Source organism: Procambarus clarkii, chromosome 47 (assembly GCF_040958095.1).
Source record: "Procambarus clarkii isolate CNS0578487 chromosome 47, FALCON_Pclarkii_2.0, whole genome shotgun sequence".
NCBI lineage: Eukaryota > Metazoa > Arthropoda > Malacostraca > Decapoda > Cambaridae > Procambarus > Procambarus clarkii.
Genome location: NC_091196.1, coordinates 26,583,537 through 26,609,589, shown reverse-complemented (window position 1 = coordinate 26,609,589; position 26,053 = coordinate 26,583,537). Strand labels below are relative to the sequence as shown.

Below are 26,053 nucleotides of genomic sequence, written 5' to 3'. Positions count from 1 at the left end.
CCCAGTGTTGCCCTACACCACAGGTCCCCCCCAGAGTGTTACTCTACACCACAGGTCCCCCCCGAGTGTTGCTCTACACCACAGGTCCTCCCCCCCGAGTGTTGCTCTACACCACAGGTCCTCCCCCCCAGAGTGTTGCTCAACACCACAGGTCCTCCCCCCCAGATTGTTACTCTACACCACAGGTTCCCCCCAGAGTGTTACTCTACACCACAGGTCCCCCCCAGAGTGTTGCTCTACACCACAGGTCCCCCCCAGAGTGTTGCTCTACACCACAGGTCCCCCCCAGTGTGTTGCTCTACACCACAGGTCCCCGCCAGAGTGTTGCTCTACACCACAGGTCCCCCCCAGAGTGTTTCTCTACACCACAGGTCCCCCCCAGAGTGTTGCTCTACACCACAGGTCCCCCCCAGATTGTTGCTCTATACCACAGGTCCCCCCCCAGAGTGTTGCTCTACACCACAGGTCCTCCCCCCCAGAGTGTTGCTCTACACCACAGGTCCTCCCCCCCAGAGTGTTGCTCTACACCACAGGTCCCCCCCCCAGAGTGTTGCTCTACACCACAGGTCCCCCCAGATTGTTGCTCTACACCACAGGTCCCCCCCCCAAGAGTGTTGCTCTACACCACAGGTCCCCCTCAGAGTGTTGCTCTACACCACAGGTCAACCCCAGAGTGTTGCTCTACACCACAAGTCCCCCCAGAGTGTTGCTCTACACCACAGGTCCCCCCAGAGTGTTGCTCTACACCACAGGTCCCACCAGAGTGTTGCTCTACACCACAGGTCCCCCCCGAGTGTTGCTCTACACCACAGGTCCCCCCTCCCCCCGAGTGTTGCTCTACACCACAGGTCCCACAAGAGTGTTGCTCTACACCACAGGTCCCCCCCCCACCGAGTGTTGCTCTACACCACAGGTCTCCCCTCCAGAGTGTTGCTCTACACCACAGGTCTCCCCTCCAGATTGTTGCTCTACACCACAGGTCCCACCAGAGTGTTGCTCTACACCACAGGTCCCACCAGAGTGTTGCTCTACACCACAGGTCCCACCAGAGTGTTGCACTACACCACAGGTCCCACCAGAGTGTTGCTCTACACCACAGGTCCCACCAGAGTTTTGCTCTACACCACAGGTCCCACCAGAGTGTTGCTCTACACCACAGGTCCCACCAGAGTGTTGCTCTACACCACAGGTCCCACCAGAGTGTTGCTCTACACCTCAGGTCCCACCAGAGTGTTGCTCTACACCACAGGTCCCACCAGAGTGTTGCTCTACACCACAGGTCCCACCAGAGTGTTGCTCTACACCACAGGTCCCACCAGAGTGTTGTTTTACACCACAGGTCCCACCAGAGTGTTGCTCTACTCCACAGGTCCCCCTCCCGAGTGTTGCTCTACACCACAGGTCCACCCCAGTGTTGCCCTACACCACAGGTCCCCCCCGAGTGTTGCTCTACACCACAGGTCCCCCCCAGAGTGTTGCTCTACACCACAGGTCCCCCCAGAGTGTTACTCTACACCACAGGTCCCCCCAGAGTGTTACTCTACACCACAGGTCCCCCCCAGAGTGTTGCTCTACACCACAGGTCCCCCCCAGAGTGTTGCTCTACACCACAGGTCCCCCCCAGAGTGTTGCTCTACACCACAGGTCCCCCCCAGAGTGTTGCTCTACACCACAGGTCCCCCCCAGAGTGTTGCTCTACACCACAGGTCCCCCCCAGAGTGTTGCTCTACACCACAGGTCCACCCCGAGTGTTGCTCTACACCACAGGTCCCCCCCAGAGTGTTGCTCTACACCACAGGTCCCCCCAGAGTGTTGCTCTACACAACAGGTTCCCACCAGAGTGTTGCTCTATACCACAGGTCCCCCCCCCCCAGAGTGTTGCTCTACACCACAGGTCCCCCCCGAGTGTTGCTCTACAACACAGGTCTCGCCCAGAGTGTTGCTCTACACCACAGGTTCCCACCAGAGTGTTGCTCTTCACCACAGGTCCCCCCAGAGTGTTGCTCTACACCACAGGTCCCCCCCGAGTGTTGCTCTACACCACAGGTCTCGCCCAGAGTGTTGCTCTACACCACAGGTTCCCACCAGAGTGTTGCTCTACACCACAGGTCCCACCAGAGTATTGCTCTACACCACAGGTCCCACCAGAGTGTTGTTCTACACCACAGGTCCCACCAGAGTGTTGCTCTACACCACAGGTCCCACCAGAGTGTTGCTCTGCACCACAGGTCCCACCAGAGTGTTGCTCTACACCACAGGTCCCACCAGAGTGTTGCTCTACACCACAGGTCCCACTAGAGTGTTGCTCTACACCACAGGTCCCACCAGAGTGTTGCTCTACATCACAGGTCCCACCAGAGTGTTGCTCTACACCACACGTCCCACCAGAGTGTTGCTCTACACCACAGGTCCCACCAGAGTGTTGCTCTACACCACAGGTCCCACCAGAGTGTTGCTCTACGCCACAGGTCCCACCAGAGTGTTGCTCTACACCACAGGTCCCACCAGAGTGTTGCTCTACACCACAGGTCCCACCAGAGTGTTGCTCTACACCACAGGTCCCCCCCCGAGTGTTGCTCTACACCACAGGTCCCCCCCCCCGAGTATTGCTCTACACCACAGGTCCCCCCCCCCGAGTGTTGCTCTACACCACAGGTCCCACCAGAGTGTTGCTCTACACCACAGGTCCCACCAGAGTGTTGCTCTACACCACAGGTCCAGAGTGTTGCTCTACACCACAGGTCCCCACCCGAGTGTTGCTCTACACCACAGGTCCCGCCCAGAGTGTTGCTCTACACCACAGGTCCCCCCAGAGTGTTGCTCTACACCACAGGTCCCCCCCAGAGTGTTGCTCTACACCACAGGTCCCCCCAGAGTGTTGCTCTACACCACAGGTCCCCCCCCAGAGTGTTGCTCTACACCACAGGTCCCACCAGAGTGTTGCTCTACACCACAGGTCCCCCCCCGAGTGTTGCTCTACACCACAGGTCCCCCCCAGAGTGTTGCTCTACACCACAGGTCCCACCAGAGTGTTGCTCTACACCACAGGTCCCACCAGAGTGTTGCTCTACACCACAGGTCCCCCCCCCGAGTGTTGCTCTACACCACAGGTCCCCCCACCGAGTGTTGCTCTACACCACAGGTCCCGCCCAGAGTGTTGCTCTTCACCACAGGTCCCACCAGAGTGTTGCTCTACACCACAGGTCCCCCCAGAGTGTTGCTCTACACCACAGTTCCCCCCCCAGAGTGTTGCTCTACACCACAGTTCCCCCCCAGAGTGTTGCTCTACACCACAGGTCCCCCCCAGTGTGTTGCTCTACACCACAGGTCGCCCCCAGAGTGTTACTCTACACCACAGGTCCCCCCCCAGAGTGTTACTCTACACCACAGGTCCCCCCCAGAGTGTTGCTCTACACCACAGGTCCCCCCCAGAGTGTTACTCTACACCACAGGTCCCCCCCCAGAGTGTTACTCTACACCACAGGTCCCCCCAGAGTGTTGCTCTACACCACAGGTCCCCCCCCAGTGTGTTGCTCTACACCACAGGTCCCCCCCCCCAGAGTGTTACTCTACACCACAGGTCCCCCCCCCGAGTGTTGCTCTACACCACAGGTCCCCCCCCCCAGAGTGTTACTCTACACCACAGGTCCTCCAAGTGTGTTGCTCTACACCACAGGTCCCCCCCAGAGTGTTACTCTACACCACAGGTCCCCCCAGAGTGTTGCCCTACACCACAGGTCCCCCCCGAGTGTTGCTCTACACCACAGGTCCCCCCCAGAGTGTTGCTCTACACCACAGGTCCCCCCCAGAGTGTTGCTCTACACCACAGGTCCCCCCCAGAGTGTTACTCTACACCACAGGTCCCCCCAGAGTGTTACTCTACACCACAGGTCCCCCCCCAGAGTGTTGCTCTACACCACAGGTCCCCCCCAGAGTGTTGCTCTACACCACAGGTCCCCCCCCCAGAGTGTTGCTCTACACCACAGGTCCCCCCCAGAGTGTTGCTCTACACCACAGGTCCCCCCAGAGTGTTGCTCTACACCACAGGTCCCCCCCAGAGTGTTGCTCTACACCACAGGTCCACCCCGAGTGTTGCTCTACAGCACAGGTCCCCCCAGAGTGTTGCTCTACACCACAGGTCCCCCCAGAGTGTTGCTCTACACAACAGGTTCCCACCAGAGTGTTGCTCTATACCACAGGTTCCCCCCCAGAGTGTTGCTCTACACCACAGGTCCCCCCCGAATGTTGCTCTACACCACAGGTCTCGCCCAGAGTGTTGCTCTACACCACAGGTTCCCACCAGAGTGTTGCTCTTCACCACAGGTCCCCCCCAGAGTGTTGCTCTACACCACAGGTCCCCCCCCGAGTGTTGCTCTACACCACAGGTCTCGCCCAGAGTGTTGCTCTACACCACAGGTTCCCACCAGAGTGTTGCTCTACACCACAGGTCCCACCAGAGTATTGCTCTACACCACAGGTCCCACAAGAGTGTTGCTCTACACCACAGGTCCCACCAGAGTGTTGCTCTACACCACAGGTCCCACCAGAGTGTTGCTCTACACCACAGGTCCCACCAGAGTGTTGCTCTACACCACAGGTCCCACCAGAGTGTTGCTCTACACCACAGGTCCCACCAGAGTGTTGCTCTACACCACAGGTCCCACCAGAGTGTTGCTCTACACCACAGGTCCCACCAGAGTGTTGCTCTACACCACACGTCCCACCAGAGTGTTGCTCTACACCACAGGTCCCACCAGAGTGTTGCTCTACACCACAGGTCCCACCAGAGTGTTGCTCTACGCCACAGGTCCCACCAGAGTGTTGCTCTACACCACAGGTCCCACCAGAGTGTTGCTCTACACCACAGGTCCCACCAGAGTGTTGCTCTACACCACAGGTCCCCCCCCCCCGAGTGTTGCTCTACACCACAGGTCCCCCCCCCCCCCCGAGTATTGCTCTACACCACAGGTCCCCCCCCCCGAGTGTTGCTCTACACCACAGGTCCCACCAGAGTGTTGCTCTACACCACAGGTCCCACCAGAGTGTTGCTCTACACCACAGGTCCCCCCCCGAGTGTTGCTCTACACCACAGGTCCCGCCCAGAGTGTTGCTCTACACCACAGGTCCCCCCCGAGTGTTGCTCTACACCACAGGTCCCGCCCAGAGTGTTGCTCTACACCACAGGTCCCCCCAGAGTGTTGCTCTACACCACAGGTCCCCCCAGAGTGTTGCTCTACACCACAGGTCCCCCCCAGAGTGTTGCTCTACACCACAGGTCCCACCAGAGTGTTGCTCTACACCACAGGTCCCCCCCCGAGTGTTGCTCTACACCACAGGTCCCCCCCAGAGTGTTGCTCTACACCACAGGTCCCACCAGAGTGTTGCTCTACACCACAGGTCCCACCAGAGTGTTGCTCTACACCACAGGTCCCCCCCCCCCGAGTGTTGCTCTACACCACAGGTCCCCCCACCGAGTGTTGCTCTACACCACAGGTCCCGCCCAGAGTGGTGCTCTTCACCACAGGTCCCACCAGAGTGTTGCTCTACACCACAGGTCCCCCCAGAGTGTTGCTCTACACCACAGTTCCCCCCCCCCAGAGTGTTGCTCTACACCACAGTTCCCCCCCAGAGTGTTGCTCTACACCACAGGTCCCCCCCAGTGTGTTGCTCTACACCACAGGTCGCCCCCAGAGTGTTACTCTACACCACAGGTCCCCCCCAGAGTGTTACTCTACACCACAGGTCCCCCCCAGAGTGTTGCTCTACACCACAGGTCCCCCCCAGAGTGTTACTCTACACCACAGGTCCCCCCCCAGAGTGTTACTCTACACCACAGGTCCCCCCAGAGTGTTGCTCTACACCACAGGTCCCCCCCCAGTGTGTTGCTCTACACCACAGGTCCCCCCCCCAGAGTGTTACTCAACACCACAGGTCCCCCCCCGAGTGTTGCTCTACACCACAGGTCCCCCCCCCCCCAGAGTGTTACTCTACACCACAGGTCCTCCCAGAGTGTTGCTCTACACCACAGGTCCCCCCCAGAGTGTTACTCTACACCACAGGTCCCCCCAGAGTGTTGCTCTACACCACAGGTCCCCCCCCCAGAGTGTTGCTCTACACCACAGGTCCCCCCCCAGAGTGTTGCTCTACACCACAGGTCCCCCCCCCCCAGAGTGTTACTCTACACCACAGGTCCCCCCCGAGTGTTGCTCTACACCACAGGTCCCCCCCAGAGTGTTACTCTACACCACAGGTCCCCCCCCAGAGTGTTGCTCTACACCACAGGCCCCCCCCCCCGAGTGTTGCTCTACACCACAGTTCCCCCCGAGTGTTGCTCTACACCACAGATCCCCCCCCAGAGTGTTGCTCTACACCACAGGTCCCCCCAGAGTGTTGCTCTACACCATAGGTCCCCCCAGAGTGTTGCTCTACACCATAGGTCACCCCAGAGTGTTGCTCTACACCACAGGTCCCCCCCCCCGAGTGTTGCTCTACACCACAGGTCCCCCCCCGAGTGTTGCTCTACACCAGAGGTCCCCCCCCGAGTGTTGCTCTACACCACAGGTCCCCCCCGAGTGTTGCTCTACACCACAGGTCCCCCCAGAGTGTTGCTCTACACCATAGGTCCCCCCAGAGTGTTGCTCTACACCATAGGTCCCCCTAAAGTGTTGCTCTACACCACAGGTCCCCCCAGAGTGTTGCTCTACACCACAGGTCCCCCCCCCGAGTGTTGCTCTACACCACAGGTCCCCCCCGAGTGTTGCTCTACACCACAGGTCCCCCCCCAGAGTGTTGCTCTAAACCACAGGTCCCTCCCCAGAGTGTAGCTCTACACCACAGGTCCCCCCCTATTGTTGCTCTTCACCACAAGTTCCCCCCCAGAGTGTTGCTCTACACCACAGGTCCCCCCCAAGTGTTGCTCTACACCACAGGTCCCCCCCGAGTGTTGCTCTACACCACAGGTCCCCCCCAGAGTGTTACTCTACACCACAGGTCCCCCCCCCAGAGTGTTACTCTACACCACAGGTCCCCCCCCAGAGTGTTACTCTACACCACAGGTCCCCCCCAGAGTGTTACTCTACACCACAGGTCCCCCCTCGAGTGTTGCTCTACACCACAGATCCCCCCCAGAGTGTTGCTCTACACCACAGGTCCCCCCAGAGTGTTGCTCTACACCACAGGTCCCCCCCCAGAGTGTTGCTCTACACCACAGGTCCCCCCCAGAGTGTTGCTCTACACCACAGGTCCCCCCCAGAGTGTTGCTCTACACCACGGGTCCCCCCAGAGTGTTGCTCTACACCACAGGTCCCCCCAGAGTGTTGCTCTACACCACAGGTCCCCCCCAAGTGTTGCTCTACACCACAGGTCCCCCCCCAGAGTGTTGCGCTACACCACAGGTCCCCCCCAGAGTGTTACTCTACACCACAGGTCCTCCCCAGAGTGTTACTGTACACCACAGGTCCCCCCCTCGAGTGTTGCTCTACACCACAGGCCTCCCCCCCAGAGTGTTGCTCTACACCACAGGTCCCCCCCAGAGTGTTGCTCTACACCACAGGTCCCCCCAGAGTGTTGCTCTACACCACAGGTCCCCCCCAGAGTGTTGCTCTACACTACAGGTCCCACCAGAGTGTTGCTCTACACCACAGGTCCCCCCCAGAGTGTTACTCTACACCACAGGTCCCCCCCAGAGTGTTGCTCTACACCACAGGTCCCCCCAGAGTGTTACTCTACACCACAGGTCCCCCCCAGAGTGTTGCTCTACACTACAGGTCCCCCCAGAGTGTTACTCTACACCACAGGTCCCCCCCCAGAGTGTTGCTCTACACCACAGGTCCCCCCAGAGTGTTACTCTACACCACAGGTCCCCCCCCAGAGTGTTGCTCTACACCACAGGTCCCCCCAGAGTGTTACTCTACACCACAGGTCCCCCCCCAGAGTGTTGCTCTACACCACAGGTCCCCCCAGAGTGTTGCTCTACACCACAGGTCCCCCCCAGAGTGTTGCTCTACACCACAGGTCCCCCCAGAGTGTTACTCTACACCACAGGTCCCCCCCCAGAGTGTTACTCTACACCACAGGTCCCCCCAGAGTGTTACTCTACACCACAGGTCCCCACCCAGAGTGTTGTTCTACACTACAGGTCCCCCCAGAGTGTTACTCTACACCACAGGTCCCCCCCCAGAGTGTTGCTCTACACCACAGGTCCCCCCAGAGTGTTACTCTACACCACAGGTCCCCCCCCCGAGTGTTGCTCTACACTACAGGTCCCCCCAGAGTGTTACTCTACACCACAGGTCCCCCCCCCAGAGTGTTGCTCTACACCACAGGTCCCCCCAGAGTGTTACTCTACACCACAGGTCCCCCAATAGAGTGTTGCTCTACACTACAGGTCCCCCAGAGTGTTGCTCTACACTACAGGTCCCCCCAGAGTGTTGCTCTACACCACAGGTCCCCCCAGAGTGTTGCTCTACACCACAGGTCCCCCCAGAGTGTTGCTCTACACTACAGGTCCCCCCAGAGTGTTGCTCTACACCACAGGTCCCCCCAGAGTGTTGCTCTACACCACAGGTCCCCCCAGAGTGTTGCTCTACACAACAGGTCCCCCCAGAGTGTTGCTCTACACCACAGGTCCCCCCAGAGTGTTGCTCTACACCACAGGTCCCCCCAGAGTGTTGCTCTACACTACAGGTCCCCCCAGAGTGTTGCTCTACACCACAGGTCCCCCCCCCAGAGTGTTGCTCTACACCACAGGTCCCCCCCAGAGTGTTGCTCTACACCACAGGTCCCCCCAGAGTGTTGTTCTACACCACAGGTCCCCCCAGAGTGTTGCTCTACACCACAGGTCCCCCCAGAGTGTTGCTCTACACTACAGGTGCTTAATATCTAGGAAATCTTAAAGTAGCCTTAAACGCTGAACTGATCATTCTATCATATTGCTATCTTATGATAACGTCTTGTATACTGTGCTATAATGTTGCAGTGGTTGCATCCTGCCGTATGACCGGGACAGTGACCATACAGTGCTGATGATTGATGCACGCCGTCACTGCCTCCTCCCTCCATCCATCTCTCAATGTTCCAGTGGATTAAAGTCGATAGTTCCAACTATGTGACGGTAATGTTACGTACTGACTAATGTGTAATGTTTACATGTACTGTGTACGCTTGTAGGCTAGATACATGGTATACTCATGTAGCCTACACACAGTATACTCCTGTAGCCTACACACAGTATACTCCTGTAGCCTACACACAGGTATACTCCTGCAGCCTACACACAGTATACTCCAGTAGCCTACACACAGGTATACTCCTGTAGCCTACACACAGTATACTCCTGTAGCCTACACACAGTATACTCCAGTAGCCTACACACAGTATACTCCAGTAGCCTACACACAGGTATACTCCTGTAGCCTACACACAGTATACTCCTGTAGCCTACACACAGTATACTCCTGTAGCCTACACACAGTATACTCCTGTAGCCTACACACAGTATACTCCTGTAGCCTACACACAGGTATACTCCTGTAGCCTACACACAGGTATACTCCTGTAGCCTACACACAGGTATACTCCTGTAGCCTACACACAGGTATACTCCTGTAGCCTACACACAGGTATACTCCTGTAGCCTACACACAGGTATACTCCTGTAGCCTACACACAGGTATACTCCTGTAGCCTACACACAGGTATACTCCTGTAGCCTACACACAGGTATACTCCTGTAGCCTACACACAGGTATACTCCTGTAGCCTACACACAGGTATACTCCTGTAGCCTACACACAGGTATACTCCTGTAGCCTACACACAGTATACTCCTGTAGCCTACACACAGTATACTCCAGTAGCCTACACACAGTATACTCCAGTAGCCTACACACAGGTATACTCCTGTAGCCTACACACAGGTATAATCCTGTAGCCTACACACATTTATACTCTTGTAGGCTACACACAGGTATACTCCTGTAGGCTACACACAGGTATACTCCTGTAGCCTACACACAGGTATACTCCTGTAGCCTACACACAGTATACTCCTGTAGCCTACACACAGTATACTCCTGTAGAGGTGGTGGTGGGGAGGGTGTGTGAGGGGGTGATGGTGTGTGCCGGGGGGGGGGGGAGACGTGTAAGGGTGTGGTGGAGGGGTCTGGCCACGGGGTCGACCCGGGCACCGCCGGCTCCCTTCCCTAGTGCTAGAGTGATATATCTCACACTATAGTTGTTTGTAGTATTGACTATGAATAGTTAATTATTAATTGCAATTTCCTTTGGCGTGAAAAAGAAGTCTTTATTTAGGCTATCGAAGCCGTCCCCCCCCCCCATTAAGCCAGCTACTGACCATCAGAATACAACCCACAACAGTTGCATACAACAGGTGTATTTACCTAGTTACTGCTTGCTGAGCAGAGGTGTGAAGTGTAGGGAATTGTGCTCAAACATTTCTGTTCCGCCTGGATACTCGAACATGGAATCCTCGATTGTGGGTCAAGAATGTAGACAATTGTACTAAAGGACCCACAAGTTTTCCTTGTAATCTAGGTAGTTCCAACTGTTGTTACCATACAGTAGGTGGGTGCAAGAGCAGACGACTGCTGAGACCGTTCCCATCCCACAGCTCGTGGTAAGCCTTACCCACTAGTTTCTCCCCTGGAACGCGACCCGCTAATCGTTTAACAACCGGGTACCCATTCACTGCTGGGTGAACAGAGACGCATACGTTAAGGATTAGCGCCAAGTCAATCTTCCCCGAACAGGAAACGAACTGACGCCAGATCGCTGGCAAGGCGCGGGGCGAGTATGTTACCACAGCGCCACCCAGGGCTGCAACCTTAGCCTCTGCTGGTTCACAGGTATGAGGACCGCTTTCAAGATCCACTGATTCATCGGTGAATATCTGCTCGAAACCCCTACGAAAATTCAGCATTGATAATGGCTGTGGGAGTCCCTCCTCGTGCTCTCAAACCGACTGAATCCTATGCCTTTACTGATGGCTCTGTGCAGTTAGGCACTGGTAGAACAGGTTGTGCATGTGCAGTGTATAAAGGGAATGAAATGATCATGACTAGTACACAGAGATTGAACAACTGGGCAAGCACGACACAGACCGAGCTATTGGGTATTTATCTAGCCACTGAATACCTTAAGCTCAATGGTGGTGGAGTTATTTTCTGTGACTCTAAAAGTGCTCTGCAGTCCTTAAATAACCCATCACAATGTATGTCGGAAGTAGCTTGTAATATTAAATGGAATGTAATTTTTGCCAATGATAATAATTCTTGTATAAAATTTGTGTGGATCCCATCCCATGTTGGAGTTGAAAAACATGACTTTGTAGATCAATTGGCCAATGAGGCTTGCAGGAAAGAAAACATTGATTATGATTTTGGACTATCTAATGCAGTTATTAGAAACATACAAATTAAAGAAATTAATTCAGATTTAGAAGAACTAAGAAATGCACAGAGACCTGAAAGCTGCAGTATTAAAAGTTATGACAAGTTCTGTAATAATAGGTATTTGTATGGTCAGCACAGTAACCGGACCAGGCAATGTGATGTAGTAATTGCGCGAATTCGCCTTGGCTATAGACACATCTGGCAGGTTAGTGAGGCTGAGCCACTACCAGAATATTCAGATTGTAAACTCTGTGATAAACCTTTAATGCATTCACTAGAACACTATATTGATGAATGTGAAACCGTAAAGGACTTTAGACCTCCTGGCCTATTGTACCACCAACTGTGTAACTATTTTATTGACTCAGGTGTTCTGGACGACATCCTAACAATTTACCCAAAATTTGCTTGTCCATTTTAAAGAATGAAGAACAATTTCTACTTATATTCTAAGCTGCATCACTTATGAACCCATCCCTGCCCTTGTGTGGCAGTGCACAATAGAAAGTTGTTTTCACATATCCACACATTAAAACATTGATTGTAACCGTGATATATATGTGCTTCAGCCTACAGTTTAGGCCTATTGTCTTATGTATGACCCTCTGTCCTGCGTGACAGTGAATACTAGCATTAACCTCAATTTAATAAGACTATCAAAATCCTCAGATTAGGCAAAATTGTAATTAATTTTGTCAATAAAGATGTTAATAATAATAATCCTCGTGCTCGGGGGACATATATCTGCCTTTATACCATTGGGTTCGTCCTACCATGGCGGAACGTGTGCCGTAGTCTTTGTGCTGGGAGTGTCCCGTGTTTCTCTCACGATTTATAAGCTGCTATTTCCCTTGGTTTTCTATGTAATAAATTTTAATTCAAGAGTGTAATTGCTCGGTGTGATTTATTTTTACCATTACGTTGAAATTTTTTTGGTAGCAACAAAAATTGTTCAGACTCCTCCTCTCTCCTCTCTCTTTCCCCCTCTCCCAACATTTACCCCCCCCCTCTCTCTCTCTCTCTCTCTCTCTCTCTCTCATAAAATTTTATATTTTAAGCACGGAAAAAGTGATAAACAACAAAACACATTCTAGATTTCTGACTTCATAAGAACCGTCGGGGGTCGCTACGTTGTTCTCAATGTGTGACACTTGGGCCGACCCCGACTGGCCTGTGGCACTCCCATAACCCTCACGTGTCATCTTGAAGAGTTTTATACACATAAAACAATTCCCTGTGTTATATATCTAATATACATATATATATATATATATATATATATATATATATATATATATATATATATATATATATATATATATATATATATATAGATTAGTATATTTTGGTAGCTGTCTTTCCTATAGACATATATTATTAAATATGACCGAAAAAGTAAGATTAATAATTCTAACGCGAATTTTCTCTATCTTTCTTATGTTTCTTTTCACTGTTGATGGTAATTCAAAGATCAATTCTCCAAAATTCATTTTTATTTCTAGTCTGACGCAACACTTGAGCGCGTTTCGTAAAACTTATTACATTTTCAAAGACTTTAGTTTACAAACACACAACTGAAACTGAATAGAGCTTTACACATCTTCGAGGTTTATATCTACATTTGGGTGAGGTGGATGAGGTGAAAAACGAACTTTCAACAATGGGTATTCAATGGGTATTAAATTCCAACACAAGACAGAACACGAAACAATGGGTATTGAATGGGTATTAAATTCAAACACAAGAAACAATGGGTATTGAATGGAAGTAATTGTAGAAAGCCTATTGGTCCATATTTCTTGATGCTTCTATATTGGAGCGGAATCTTGAAGTGGGTAGAATATAGTTGTGCATTAATTGGCTGTTGATTGCTGGTGTTGACTTCTTGATGTGTAGTGCCTCGCAGACGTCAAGCCGCCTGCTATCGCTGTATCAATCGATGATTTCTGTGTTGTTTGCTAAGATTTCTCTGGTGATGGTTTGTTTGTGGGAAGAGATTATATGTTCCTTAATGGAGCCCTGTTGCTTATGCATTGTTAAACGCCTGGAAAGAGATGTTGTTGTCTTGCCTATATACTGGTTTTTTTAAGGCTTACAGTAACCAAGAGGGCATTTGAAGGCATAGACGACGTTGGTCTCTTTTAAAGCGTTCTGCTTTGTGTCTGGAGAGTTTCTCATGAGCAGGCTGGCCGTTTTTCTGGTTTTATAGTAAATCGTCAGTTGTATCTTCTGATTTTTGTCTGTAGGGATAACGTTTCTACTGACAATATCTTTCAGGACCCTTTCCTCCGTTTTATGGGCTGTGGAAAAGAAGTTCCTGTAAAATGGTCTAATAGGGGGTACAAGTGTTGTGTTAGTTGTCTCTTCAGAGGTTGCATGGCGTTTCACTTTCCTTCTTATGATGTCTTCGACGAAACCATTGGAGAAGCCGTTGTTGACTAGGACCTGCCTTACCCTACAGAGTTCTTCGCTCTGTAGAAGAACTCTGTAGGGTAAGGCAGGTCCTAGTCAACAACGGCTTCTCCAATGGTTTCGTCGAAGACATCATAAGAAGGAAAGTGAAACGCCATGCAACCTCTGAAGAGACAACTAACACAACACTTGTACCCCCTATTAGACCATTTTACAGGAACTTCTTTTCCACAGCCCATAAAACGGAGGAAAGGGTCCTGAAAGATATTGTCAGTAGAAACGTTATCCCTACAGACAAAAATCAGAAGATACAACTGACGATTTACTATAAAACCAGAAAAACGGCCAGCCTGCTCATGAGAAACTCTCCAGACACAAAGCAGAACGCTTTAAAAGAGACCAACGTCGTCTATTCCTTCAAATGCCCTCTTGGTTACTGTAAGCCTAAAAAAAACAGTATATAGGCAAGACAACAACATCTCTTTCCAGGCGTTTAACAATGCATAAGCAACAGGGCTCCATTAAGGAACATATAATCTCTTCCCACAAACAAACCATCACCAGAGAAATCTTAGCAAACAACACAGAAATCATCGATTGATACAGCGATAGCAGGCGGCTTGACGTCTGCGAGGCACTACATATCAAGAAGTCAACACCAGCAATCAACAGCCAATTAATGCACAACTATATTCTACCCACTTCAAGATTCCGCTCCAATATAGAAGCATCAAGAAATATGGACCAATAGGCTTTCTACAATTACTTCCATTCAATACCCATTGTTTCTTGTGTTTGAATTCAATACCCATTGTTTCGTGTTCTGTCTTGTGTTGGAATTTAATACCCATTGAATACCCATTGTTGAAAGTTCGTTTTTCACCTCATCCACCTCACCCAAATGTAGATATAAACCTCGAAGATGTGTAAAGCTCTATTCAGTTTCAGTTGTGTGTTTGTAAACTAAAGTCTTTGAAAATGTAATAAGTTTTAAGAAACGCGCTCAAGTGTTGCGTCAGACTAGAAATAAAAATGAATTTTGGAGAATTGATCTTTGAATTACCATCAACAGTGAAAAGAAACATAAGAAAGATAGAGAAAATTCGTGTTAGAATTATTAATCTTACTTTTTCGGTCATATTTAATAATAGATATATAGATATAGATATATAGATATATAGATATATAGATATATATAGATATATAATATAAGATTTTTAACAGTACGTGTGATGATTACAACAAATCTCGTAGTTTTACTTTGGATCTGGATTAATTTGTTGGCGTCCAACCACTTGGACTGGACGGTCTCGCTTCATGCAGGTTGGCGTTCAGTCCCCGACCCTCCAATAAGTTGGGCACCATTCCTTCCCTCCGTCCCATCCCAAATCCTTAGCTTGACCCCTTTCAAGTGCTATATAGCCATAATGACTTTGCGCTTTCTCCTGAAAGTTCCCTCCCACATTCCCTCCTAGTTGTGAACACTGTATTCTGTTCGAGCGAGAGTCAGGAGAACACGGGCAGCACCGGGCCAGCTGAGTGTGACTTAGTCAGGCCCAGCTGACCCTTCTGGCTACAGAAGAACAAGTAGGTGTTCACTTAAGGTGTTCACTTAAGGCCTTAAGGTGTTCACTTTGGCTTCATGGAAGCCGTTATGTGTTGCTTGGCTTGTGTGTGGTGTTAAGGACTCCGTGGCTGCCTTGGTCAGGGAGTCCTGGAGGCGAGGCGCATTGTGTAGTGTCACCACCACTACACAATGACATCCCAGGAACGTGATACATGCATGGAAAGAAAATATTGAAGTCGCATGAAGGGATTGAACCTGCGTTCCTGCAGTGCTTAGAGGCACGTGCGCTAACGCCAGGGCCATTAAGGCCCAACCGGTTGGGCAGCACAATTCTTGGGCAGTTTGGAAGAAGTGAGGGCTATGGAGAGTCAGTGCCAGCCTGGTTGAGATCCTCATGGGTCGGCACTGTTAATGATCCTAGTGTGTTAGTTCATGCTGTACATACGTCCCTGTTGCTCCGTGGGTGACGGTGTACTTCCCCTTCATGTGCAGGGAGCCGTCCCCCCCCCCTTCATGTGCAGGGAACCCCCCCTCTTCATGTGCAGGGAACCCCCCCTCTTCATGTGCAGGGAACCCCCCCTCTTCATGTGCAGGGAACCCCCCCTCTTCATGTGCAGGGAACCCCCCTCTTCATGTGCAGGGAACCCCCCCCCCCTTCATATGCTCACTGGTGGCGAGGAAGGGTGCAGGGAACTCCCCCCCCCCCCCTTCATGTGCTCACTGGTGGCGAGGAAGGGTGCAGGGAACTCCCCCCCCCCCTTCATGTGCTCACTGGTGGCGAGGAAGGGTGCAGGGAACTCCCCTCCCCCCCCCTTTATGTGCTCACTGGTGGCGAGGAAGGGTGCAGGGAACTCCCCCCCCCCCTTCATGTGCTCACTGGTGGCGAGGAAGGGTGCAGGGAACTCCCCCCCACCCTTCATGTGCTCACTGGTGGCGAGGAAGGGTGCAGGGAACTCCCCCCCCCCTTCATGTGCTCACTGGTGGCGAGGAAGGGTGCAGGGAACTCCCCCCCCCCCTTCATGTGCTCACTGGTGGTGAGGAAGGGTGCAGGGAACTCCCCCCCCCTTCATGTGCTCACTGGTGGTGAGGAAGGGTGCAGGGAACACCCCCCCCCCCTTCATGTGCTCACTAGTGGCGAGGAAGGGTGCAGGGAACTCCCCCCCCCCTTCATGTGCTCACTAGTGGCGAGGAAGGGTGCAGGGAACTCCCCCCCCCCCTTCATGTGCTCACTAGTGGCGAGGAAGGGTGCAGGGAACTCCCCCCCCCTTCATGTGCTCACTGGTGGCGAGGAAGGGTGCAGGGAACTCCCCCCCACCCTTCATGTGCTCACTGGTGGCGAGGAAGGGTGCAGGGAACTCCCCCCCCCCCTTCATGTGCTCACTGGTGGCGAGGAAGGGTGCAGGGAACTCCCCCCCCCCCTTCATGTGCTCACTGGTGGTGAGGAAGGGTGCAGGGAACTCCCCCCCCCTTCATGTGCTCACTGGTGGTGAGGAAGGGTGCAGGGAACACCCCCCCCCCTTCATGTGCTCACTAGTGGCGAGGAAGGGTGCAGGGAACTCCCCCCCCCCCCTTCATGTGCTCACTAGTGGCGAGGAAGGGTGCAGGGAACTCCCCCCCCCCTTCATGTGCTCACTAGTGGCGAGGAAGGGTGCAGGGAACTCCCCCCCCCCTTCATGTGCTCACTAGTGGCGAGGAAGGGTGCAGGGAACTCCCCCCCCCCTTCATGTGCTCACTGGTGGTGAGGAAGGGTGCAGGGAACACCCCCCCCCCCTTCATGTGCTCACTAGTGGCGAGGAAGGGTGCAGGGAACTCCCCCCCCCCCTTCATGTGCTCACTAGTGGCGAGGAAGGGTGCAGGGAACTCCCCCCCCCCCTTCATGTGCTCACTAGTGGCGAGGAAGGGTGCAGGGAACTCCCCCCCCCCCTTCATGTGCTCACTGGTGGCGAGGAAGGGTGCAGGGAACTCCCCCCCCCCCCTTCATGTGCTCACTGGTGGCGAGGAAGGGTGCAGGGAACTCCCCCCCCCCCCTTCATGTGCTCACTGGTGGCGAGGAAGGGTGCAGGGAACTCCCCCCCCCCCCTTCATGTGCTCACTGGTGGTGAGGAAGGGTGCAGGGAACTCCCCCCCCCCCCCCTTCATGTGCTCACTGGTGGTGAGGAAGGGTGCAGGGAACACCCCCCCCCCTTCATGTGCTCACTAGTGGCGAGGAAGGGTGCAGGGAACTCCCCCCCCCCCTTCATGTGCTCACTAGTGGCGAGGAAGGGTGCAGGGAACTCCCCCCCCCCCCCCTTCATGTGCTCACTAGTGGCGAGGAAGGGTGCAGGGAACTCCCCCCCCCCCCCACTTCATGTGCTCACTGGTGGCGAGGAAGGGTGCTGTGCACATTTGGGACCTGGCCTTTCAATATCTTCCAAGTATATTGGTACCTCTCTCATTTCTTTTCTAGACAGAACAATTTGAGAGCTTTGAGGCGGTCCAAATAGTTTAGATGCTTAATCGTGTCTATGCGTGTCGTATATGTTCTCTGTATTCCCTCTATTTCAGCAGTCTCTCCTGCTCTGAAAACATGGCGGGACAGCACAAGCGATATGAACAGTATGAGCATTGCCAGAACACGAAAACAATCGGTATAAATTGGATAAGTTTAGCTTTAGCTTTAGGAAAGACCTGGGTAAATACTGGTTCAGTACCAGGGTTGTTGATTTGTGCAAGGAACAGCATTGGTACAAGAACTAATGCTCTTAAGGTACAGAGCTTTTCACTGTGGTTAACTTCGATTTTATTTGAGTGACTGTTACTTTTTGCGTTCTGCTCGAGAGAAATTTTAAAATTCATCACCCAACTTTACCTGTTATTCCAATTGACCTCATTTTTTGTGCTGTTATTCTATGGTCACATTAATCAAAATGCCTTTGCAAAGTCCAACAGCATTCTGTGTTTCTTCTAATGCCTCGGTGATTTTGTCGTAATGGTCAAGTAGCTGTGAGAGGCAAGATCTTCCTGCTCTAAATTCATGTTGGCCTGGGTTGTGAAGGTCATTGGCCTCCATGAAACTAGTGGAATAGAAATTCCACGAACCTCACCTGACTCCTGATCAGTCTCTCAAATACCTTTATTATGTGGGACGTTAGTGCAACTGGTCTATAATTCTTTATCAATGCTTTGCTCCCTCCCTTGTGTAGAGGGGCTATGTCAGCTGCTTTAAGAGCATCTGGTATCTCCCCTGTGTCCAAGCTCTTCCTCCACACTATACTGAGTGCCTCTGCTACTGGCACTTTGCATTTCTTTATAAATATTGAATTCCATGAGTCTGGAGCCGGAGCTGAGTGCATGGGAATGTTGTCAATTTCTCTTTCACAATCTGCAGCGTCCGTGTTGATATCGGTTATATTTCCAGTGGTTTGGATATCACGCATAAAGAAGTTGTCCGGATCTTCCACTTCCATGCTGTTTATTGGAGTACTAAACATGTCCTTATATGCATCAATTGATGCATCACGTTAGTGTGATTTCTGTGTGTAATGTCCTTATACTGTTTTTTTTAGGATTTCACTGATGTCTCTATCGTCCTCCGTGTATGAACTTCTCTGTAAGAACAGGTCCAATACTGACAGAGTATTGGATTTTTTATTTATATTTTTTTATTTCGATTTCGTATATGAGAAGAAATATGTCAGATTTTTCTTTATCTCTTGTTCGGCTTTCTGTTCTAACTGTAATTTGTCGTTCTGATATGATTGCTTCAGTCTCTTATTCTTCATTCTTTGTAGGGGCAGTCGTGTCTATTCCAGCATTTTCGTTATTTTTGTTCTTCTTAAGTGCCGCCTGCTGTGGTGCGAGAACTTCCCTTGTGTCTCAAGGTCGAATATGTCATCCAGCAGGAGCTCCAACGCCACCTTCCGGCCCATCCCACTTGGTCTGGACACAACGTGATATGTTGTTGTTGTTTAAGATTCGCTACTTGGAACAGAAAGTTCCAAGTAGCACGGGCTATGGTGAGCCCGTAGTAGGCTTACCTGGCACAGGAGCGGGGCTGTAACTTGATGCCTTAGTTCCAACGTGACAGTTTGTTCCCAGATTTAAGAGAGTGAGTTGGTGAGGTTCATTCCGGCGGGATTTCATTGCACTCGGAGAACCGCAATGAGATCCCCCACACAGAGACGCCAGTGTTTTTGATAATTATTGTCTTAGTGTTGTGGCTGTGTCGGTCTGCAAGTTCAGATTGGTTGAAACTATTACAAATGTCTGGACTTGACCTAGCGAAAGCTGCCAGAGAGTACAAAATCCTTATCCTGACTCCTTCCCAGTGCTATATAGTCTTAATGGCTTGGCGCTTTCTCCATGATAGTTCCTTCCTTATTTTTCTATTTTTTCATTGTTTTTCATTTCGTTTTTTAACTGTTCTTATTTTTCAGTGATGGGAACATCTTATCACTTGATGTTTCAATTTTTCTGATGGGAACATCAGATCATTTGGGAGCTCATCAGACGGGGGAGTGGGGAATGGTGGGGAGGTTGAGGGGAGAAGGGAGGTAAGAAGATTGCGGTGGCCATAATGAACACACACGATAAATTATTTGTAGGCTTTCTGTAAACTTATAATAAACTTGTTCATTATTTCTCAGGGCATAGATACAATGTGAAACAATCTAATTTTTCTTCTCAGTATCTAGGAGCTCTTTGGGTTGTTAGTGTTTTGGTTTCAAGATTTGTTATCCACTGAATTTTTTGGAAGTTTGCCGTAACAAAGCACGTCGTACATATTATAATATATGCAGCGAGAAAATTCGCCCAAAGAATGTATTATGTTTACCATATTTTTCTAGGTTTGAAAATATTGTCAAGGATATGAAACGTTTTGATATACATGTATTGTTTAATTACGAAAATACTGTTGGAAAACAATGAGTTAGAAACAGTCCTCGTAGTGATAATTGGGTCCTTTATAAAATACCTTGTAAAGACTATAATAGGATCTATGTTGGGCAATCATCTAAAGATTTGAAATATAAAATTTCGCAATATACTCTGTAAGACATGGCCAATTGTCTAATGCTTTGTTCATTTGTCAGAAAATTCTCACCAAATTGATTGGGAGATGGCTACTTCAATAACGAAGCGTAAAAGTACTTTCAATAGGAACATAATTGAATCTGCTTTAATACAGATTAAAAAATCATGTAATATTAACATTAGCAGTGGTTTGTATAATTTAGATCCATTTTTGATTGATAAGTTAGAGAGGGATTTGAGTAGGATAATTGATAGACATTTGTCTCACTAATACCTTATTAATATACACTATCTTATGCTATTATTATCCACGTATGTGCCTATTGGCCCATACGATGCAGCTCCTGTTGATCAAACCACACACTAGAAAGTGAAGGGACGACGACGTTTCGGTCCGTCCTGGACCATTCTGAAGTCGATTTTGTTAACTCTTGTTAACATTGTTATAGGCAGAGTACGAATGATTACAAGGTTGTTCTTGTTGTTTTAGATTTAGCTACTCAGAACGAAATGTCCATATAGCACCGACTATTGTGTGCCCGTAATTGAGTTCAGTTATTCGTGATTGGTTATTATTGGGGTGTGGTTATTATTGATTGATTGATCTCAATCAATGAACCTTAATTGATTGATTGAGATTAAGCCACTCAAAAGGTGGCAAGGGCACGAATAGCCCGTAAAGGTTATTACAAGGCTTCTTGCTGGATGATGTATACCAGTGGATGAGTGGTGAAGTGGATGAGGTGAAGGTGAAACACTTCACTTATAGGTCCATTGTATCTTGTCATTCTCTTGTTTTTCGCGATGGCTGGGGCAGTATGTTGCACGTTCCGTCGTGTTCGGGAAGATGGTAGAGTGTAATTTTGCATGGCTTTTGATGCGTGACTTGGTTTGCTTGGATTATAATGCCCCGTCCATGTCCAGTCTTCTGTTGTCGCTGTATCTGTCGATTATTTTGATGTTGTTTATGAGAATATCTCTGGTGATGGTCTGGTTATGTATAGAGACTATATGTTCCTTAATAGGGCCTTGCTGCCTGTGTATTGTTAGGCGTCTTCAGAAAGATGATGTCTTGCCTGTATATTGAATTTGTTGAGGGCTGACAGTCTGGGCATGTGACGGCATACACGACTTTCTTATCTTTCAAGGCGTTTGTTTGGTGTCTGGAGAGTTTTTCACACGTAAGTTGGCAGTCTTCTTGCTCTTATAGTACATTATTAGTTTAATCTTCTGGTCTGTGTCGGTAGGGGTCACATTTCTATCAATAATGTTTTTCAGGAACTTTTCTTACGTTTTATGGGCCGTGGAGTAGACGTTCCTGTAATACATTTTATTAGTATGGACCAATAGTGTGTGTTGTATCTGAAGTTACATGGCGGCTAACCTTCCTTTTGAAGATTTCTTCGACATATCCAGTTGAATATCCATTATTGACCAGGACCTGCCTTACTCTGCTGAGTTCCTCGTCAACCTGCTTCCAACTGGAGCTGTGTGAGGGCGCCGTTGATATAGCCATTGCCAGCACTTCTCTTCTACGTATACATACAGCTGAAGGCTCGTGGCAAGAATGGAGTTGAGTCACTTAGCCAGTCTGTGGGCGTAGATATCTGCCTGATGATGGGTCTAAGTGGGTTTCCAGGTGTGTGGGTCTTGACAGTCCCATATCCAGAGTACGCACCAGTTTCGTTGCTCCTGGCAGTATGGGTTCGAGTCACTTCTGGGGTGTGAGTTTTCAGTTGCATATAGTCCTGGGGACCATTCAGGCTTGTTCGCATTTGTGTTCCTCACGTGTGCCCCAAAGAATGAGGTGATTTGATAAAATACTATGCCCAAGATTACCATCCGAGTGCCGGCGGTGGGGTCGTTCAAATAGCTTCGGCTATCACCTCATTATGTCCGGTCGTGATGGTCGAGTGGATTAAGATGTCCGGTACACACCAGTTGCATTGCTCCTGGCAGTATGGGTTCGAGTCACTTCTGGGGTGTGAGTATTCAATATATCGTACCTAGTAGCCAGAATGCACTTCTCGGCCGAATATGCAAGGCCCGATTTGCTTAATAGGCAGAGTAATTTTCTTTATTTTCAATAAAAAAATTTTCAGTTAATTTGACTTATTATTATTAGATTATATTAAGAACATAAATTATTGATATAGTTGTGTTAGGTTAGGTTAGGTTGGGTTGGTTAACTTTGATCAAGAAATTAATTTTCTTGTGAATTTTTTTTCAAATAATGGTTATCCTTTGCATATGGTTTATACCTTTATAAGAAATTTTTTAAATAAGAAGTTTCACCCATCGTGTAGGATTACTACAGTAGAAAGGGATATTAAATATATTAAATTACCATTTTATGCCACTATTAGTTTTTCTGTAAGGAGTCGTTTGAGGAGACTGTTGCAGCAGTGTTATCCTCAAGTAGACTTTAGATTTATTTTTGTCAACACAAATACCATAGGCTCTTATTTTAAATTTAAAGATATAGTGCCTACCCCTTTGTGCTCAAGTGTCGTATATATGTATAATTGTTCCAGCTGTAATACTGGATATATCGGGAGTTCCATTCGGAACTTTAAGATTAGGATACTTGAGCACCGGGGATTATCTTTTAGGACTGGATTACCATTGTCTAAACCAGCATTTTCGGAGATTAGAAACCATTGTTATGAGTTTGATCATTCTCTGCTGGAATCTGATTTTAAAATTCTAGACACTTGTATGAATGGCCAGTCAGATTTGAGAGTAATGGAATCCTTATATATAAAGGAGCTGCGGCCTCTGTTAAATAGTAACCTTTCAGCTGTTCAATTGTACACTGTATAGTGCACAGTAGGCCCTGTAATTTGATTTATAGTTCATTCTGGTAGTTTAATTTTATTATAATTTAGTTTACCATGTCTTTGCCTTTTCTTACTTATTTCAAGTCTTGACATTGTACATTATTATAATCTTTTATTTAGGATATATAATACATTTTTTGGTATTTAGTTTTATTTAATATTTGAGTTTTTATAAGATTTTGGTTAATACTTTATAACTGTCGTTTATTCTGTTTGCATTTTATATACATTTTTTGTAGATTTGTAGTCAATATATGAATACTTGTTATAGTGTTTAGTATCCATGTGTTAGGTATCAAGTTTCACTTCTGATCACTTCCCGTAAGTTTAATAGAATGGTTTGTTTTAGTAGTTATAAAATTCCTTTTGTAGTTTAATGGATTTTTAAATTAGCTTTTATCTATGTGACAGTTAATAAGTTTATTTGTATTGATCACTTTAAGTAAGCTTAAGTGTTTTGTATTTTAAGCATTTTCCTTTCTTTGATAGGCAATTATATTCAGAATGAGTTCTTTGTTTACCAGTTATTTGATTGTGATTTCTGTTTTTTCTTTCAGATCTGATGATGAATACGAGAAGTATTCGAAACGTAAATTTTTTTAAATTTTGCCCCGAGGGGCGAGTTTATTGGGCAGCGCCACTCATCTTGTGAGTGGACACACCGCCATAGCAGCATGTACAACACTCCCCAATAGGAAGAAAACCCGCTGGGTTGTTCATGTTATGCATTTTAAAGTAAAGAATCGGAAACAAGATGTTCAGTATATCCCTGGTTTTCCTATTCATCTTAATATATATATGTATATATATGTATAATATATATATATATATATATAATATAATATGGGTGGGTTGATCGCGGACGGACGTGTGGAGGAGGAGTTGCTGCTTTCTCAGCCATTACCCTTAGACATCTTGGCCTGACCGCACCAAGACTCAACCATACTCACCGGGAATACACCCAGCAGGTGTGGGAGTGGCTGCAAGTGCCCACGGTGTACCATCTCTGCTACAGCTTATCAAAACAGGTGTGTAGGCATTATCGAGTCATGGAGGCTGGAGTGAGGGGCCAGGATGGACCCTGCAGGTCTACCATAGTGAGGGGGAGGTGGGGGGTGAGTGTGGGGTGTTGTGTGGTCAGGAGAGAGGTGGGGGTTACTCGAGTGCTGGCCAGTGTTTTTTCTTTTTATTTTTTGAAAGTTTTGTTGAACAAGTTACGTTGCCAGCGATAATTGGGGTAACATATCTATCATATTTTCAGTACATCATACGTGCAGTGACTCAGTTCACAAATTTTTTTTTTAAATTTTGCCCCGAGGGGCGAGTTTATTGGGCAGCGCCACTCATCTTGTGAGTGAACATACCGCCATAGCAGAATGTACAACACTCCCCAATAGGAAGAAAACCCGCTGGGTTGTTCATCCTGTCACTTGTACCCAGACACAGCTGGGACGTAAGTTCACAAGTGTGTGATATATTCATTATTGTACAGTGATATACGGGGAATCACACTAGTGTTAGTGTCACCGTGACCACCCACCCAGCCCTCAGGCCGGGAAGTACCTGCCCTCCCCCCTCCTGCCCCACCCCACCACCTAGCCTCCCCACCCACCAGGCCACCTTGCCACCCGCCCACAGAACCCGGGCGGCTCCCATGTGTCCACGCCACCCACTACCAGGTCACTCACCTCCGCACCACCCACCCATTGTGTACTGGGTGTATACGCACCCATTTTATAAGGGGATGTATGTATTACCACTCATCTGAGTGGTAGGTGCCATGCCCAGCTGACCATCCCTCCAGCCAACACCCATCGTCCACCCTCCCGCCCAGCGCCCGCCCCTGTCACAGCTCTCAACAGACAGCCAGGCTTCTCCAAGCCAAGATGAGCCATCAAGCAGGGGTAGACAAGGCAGATGTCAGGTGTGTGTGGCAGGGTATTCTATATCCGGTCGAGTGACGGTCATGTGCGCAATCATTACTACAACAGAGCCAGGTATTTGGGTGCTCTGCGCCCTACCAGAGAGAACACCAGGCAACAGCCCACACCGTCCGTCAGCCAAAACACCTCCCAGAGTTTCATTTCACAGATAATTTATTAGAAGCTATCAAAACGACATCGGCCAGAACCTTGCAACACATCCCTAGAGCAGCCCGCCCCCCATGTAGCAGCCAAATTATCCTCCCTCCTGGGAAAGGTTAATGACTCTCCAGGAACGACCCAAGTATGGCACAACCTCCTACTGTTTGGCAACATATGTCTAGCCACCTCTGCAAGGAGAGACAAAACCTTAGCTGCCTCAGTCATCAAAGCCATCAACGATTTTCCCAGGGAGGACAACCAGGTGCGCCTTCCCACTTGTGCGAGAAACACCCACGGCAGGAAGAGCAACAGTGGCGTATCAGAGGCATAAAAAATCAGAGCATCAGTCACCAAGAAAATAGAAGGAAACACTATTCGCGCAATAAGAGTCATCACCAGTGAGGACTCAATTGCTGACAGAGATGCCACAACAGCTCAAGCCCTGAGGGAGAAACACACACCCACCCAGGGCTCCACGTGAGGACGAGATTCTACAAGTAGGGTCTACTCGAGCAGAACCTCTCTGGGTGGCAGAATCTGTGGTTCATAAAGCAGCCTTGTCCTTCCCAACAGGATCAGCAGGTGGGTTCACAGGACTAAAACCCAACCACATCAAACAAATGCTCAACCCTGCACTAGGGGACATTACACAGGGCCTCCCAGTGGAACTAACCAGATTCACCAACACATGTCTAGTTGGCAACATACCAGAGACCATAAGACCTA

General features: G+C 49.4%; 1 long non-coding RNA gene across 1 annotated transcript; it reads left to right on the top strand.

Moving 5' to 3' along the window:
- The first annotated feature begins 8,877 nt into the window (after window positions 1-8,877).
- On the top strand, window positions 8,878-23,998 carry LOC138350717 (uncharacterized). Its single transcript, XR_011222242.1, has 2 exons — window positions 8,878-9,112; window positions 23,801-23,998. It is a non-coding gene; the product is annotated as an uncharacterized lncRNA (long non-coding RNA).
- Window positions 23,999-26,053: the final 2,055 nt, after the last annotated feature.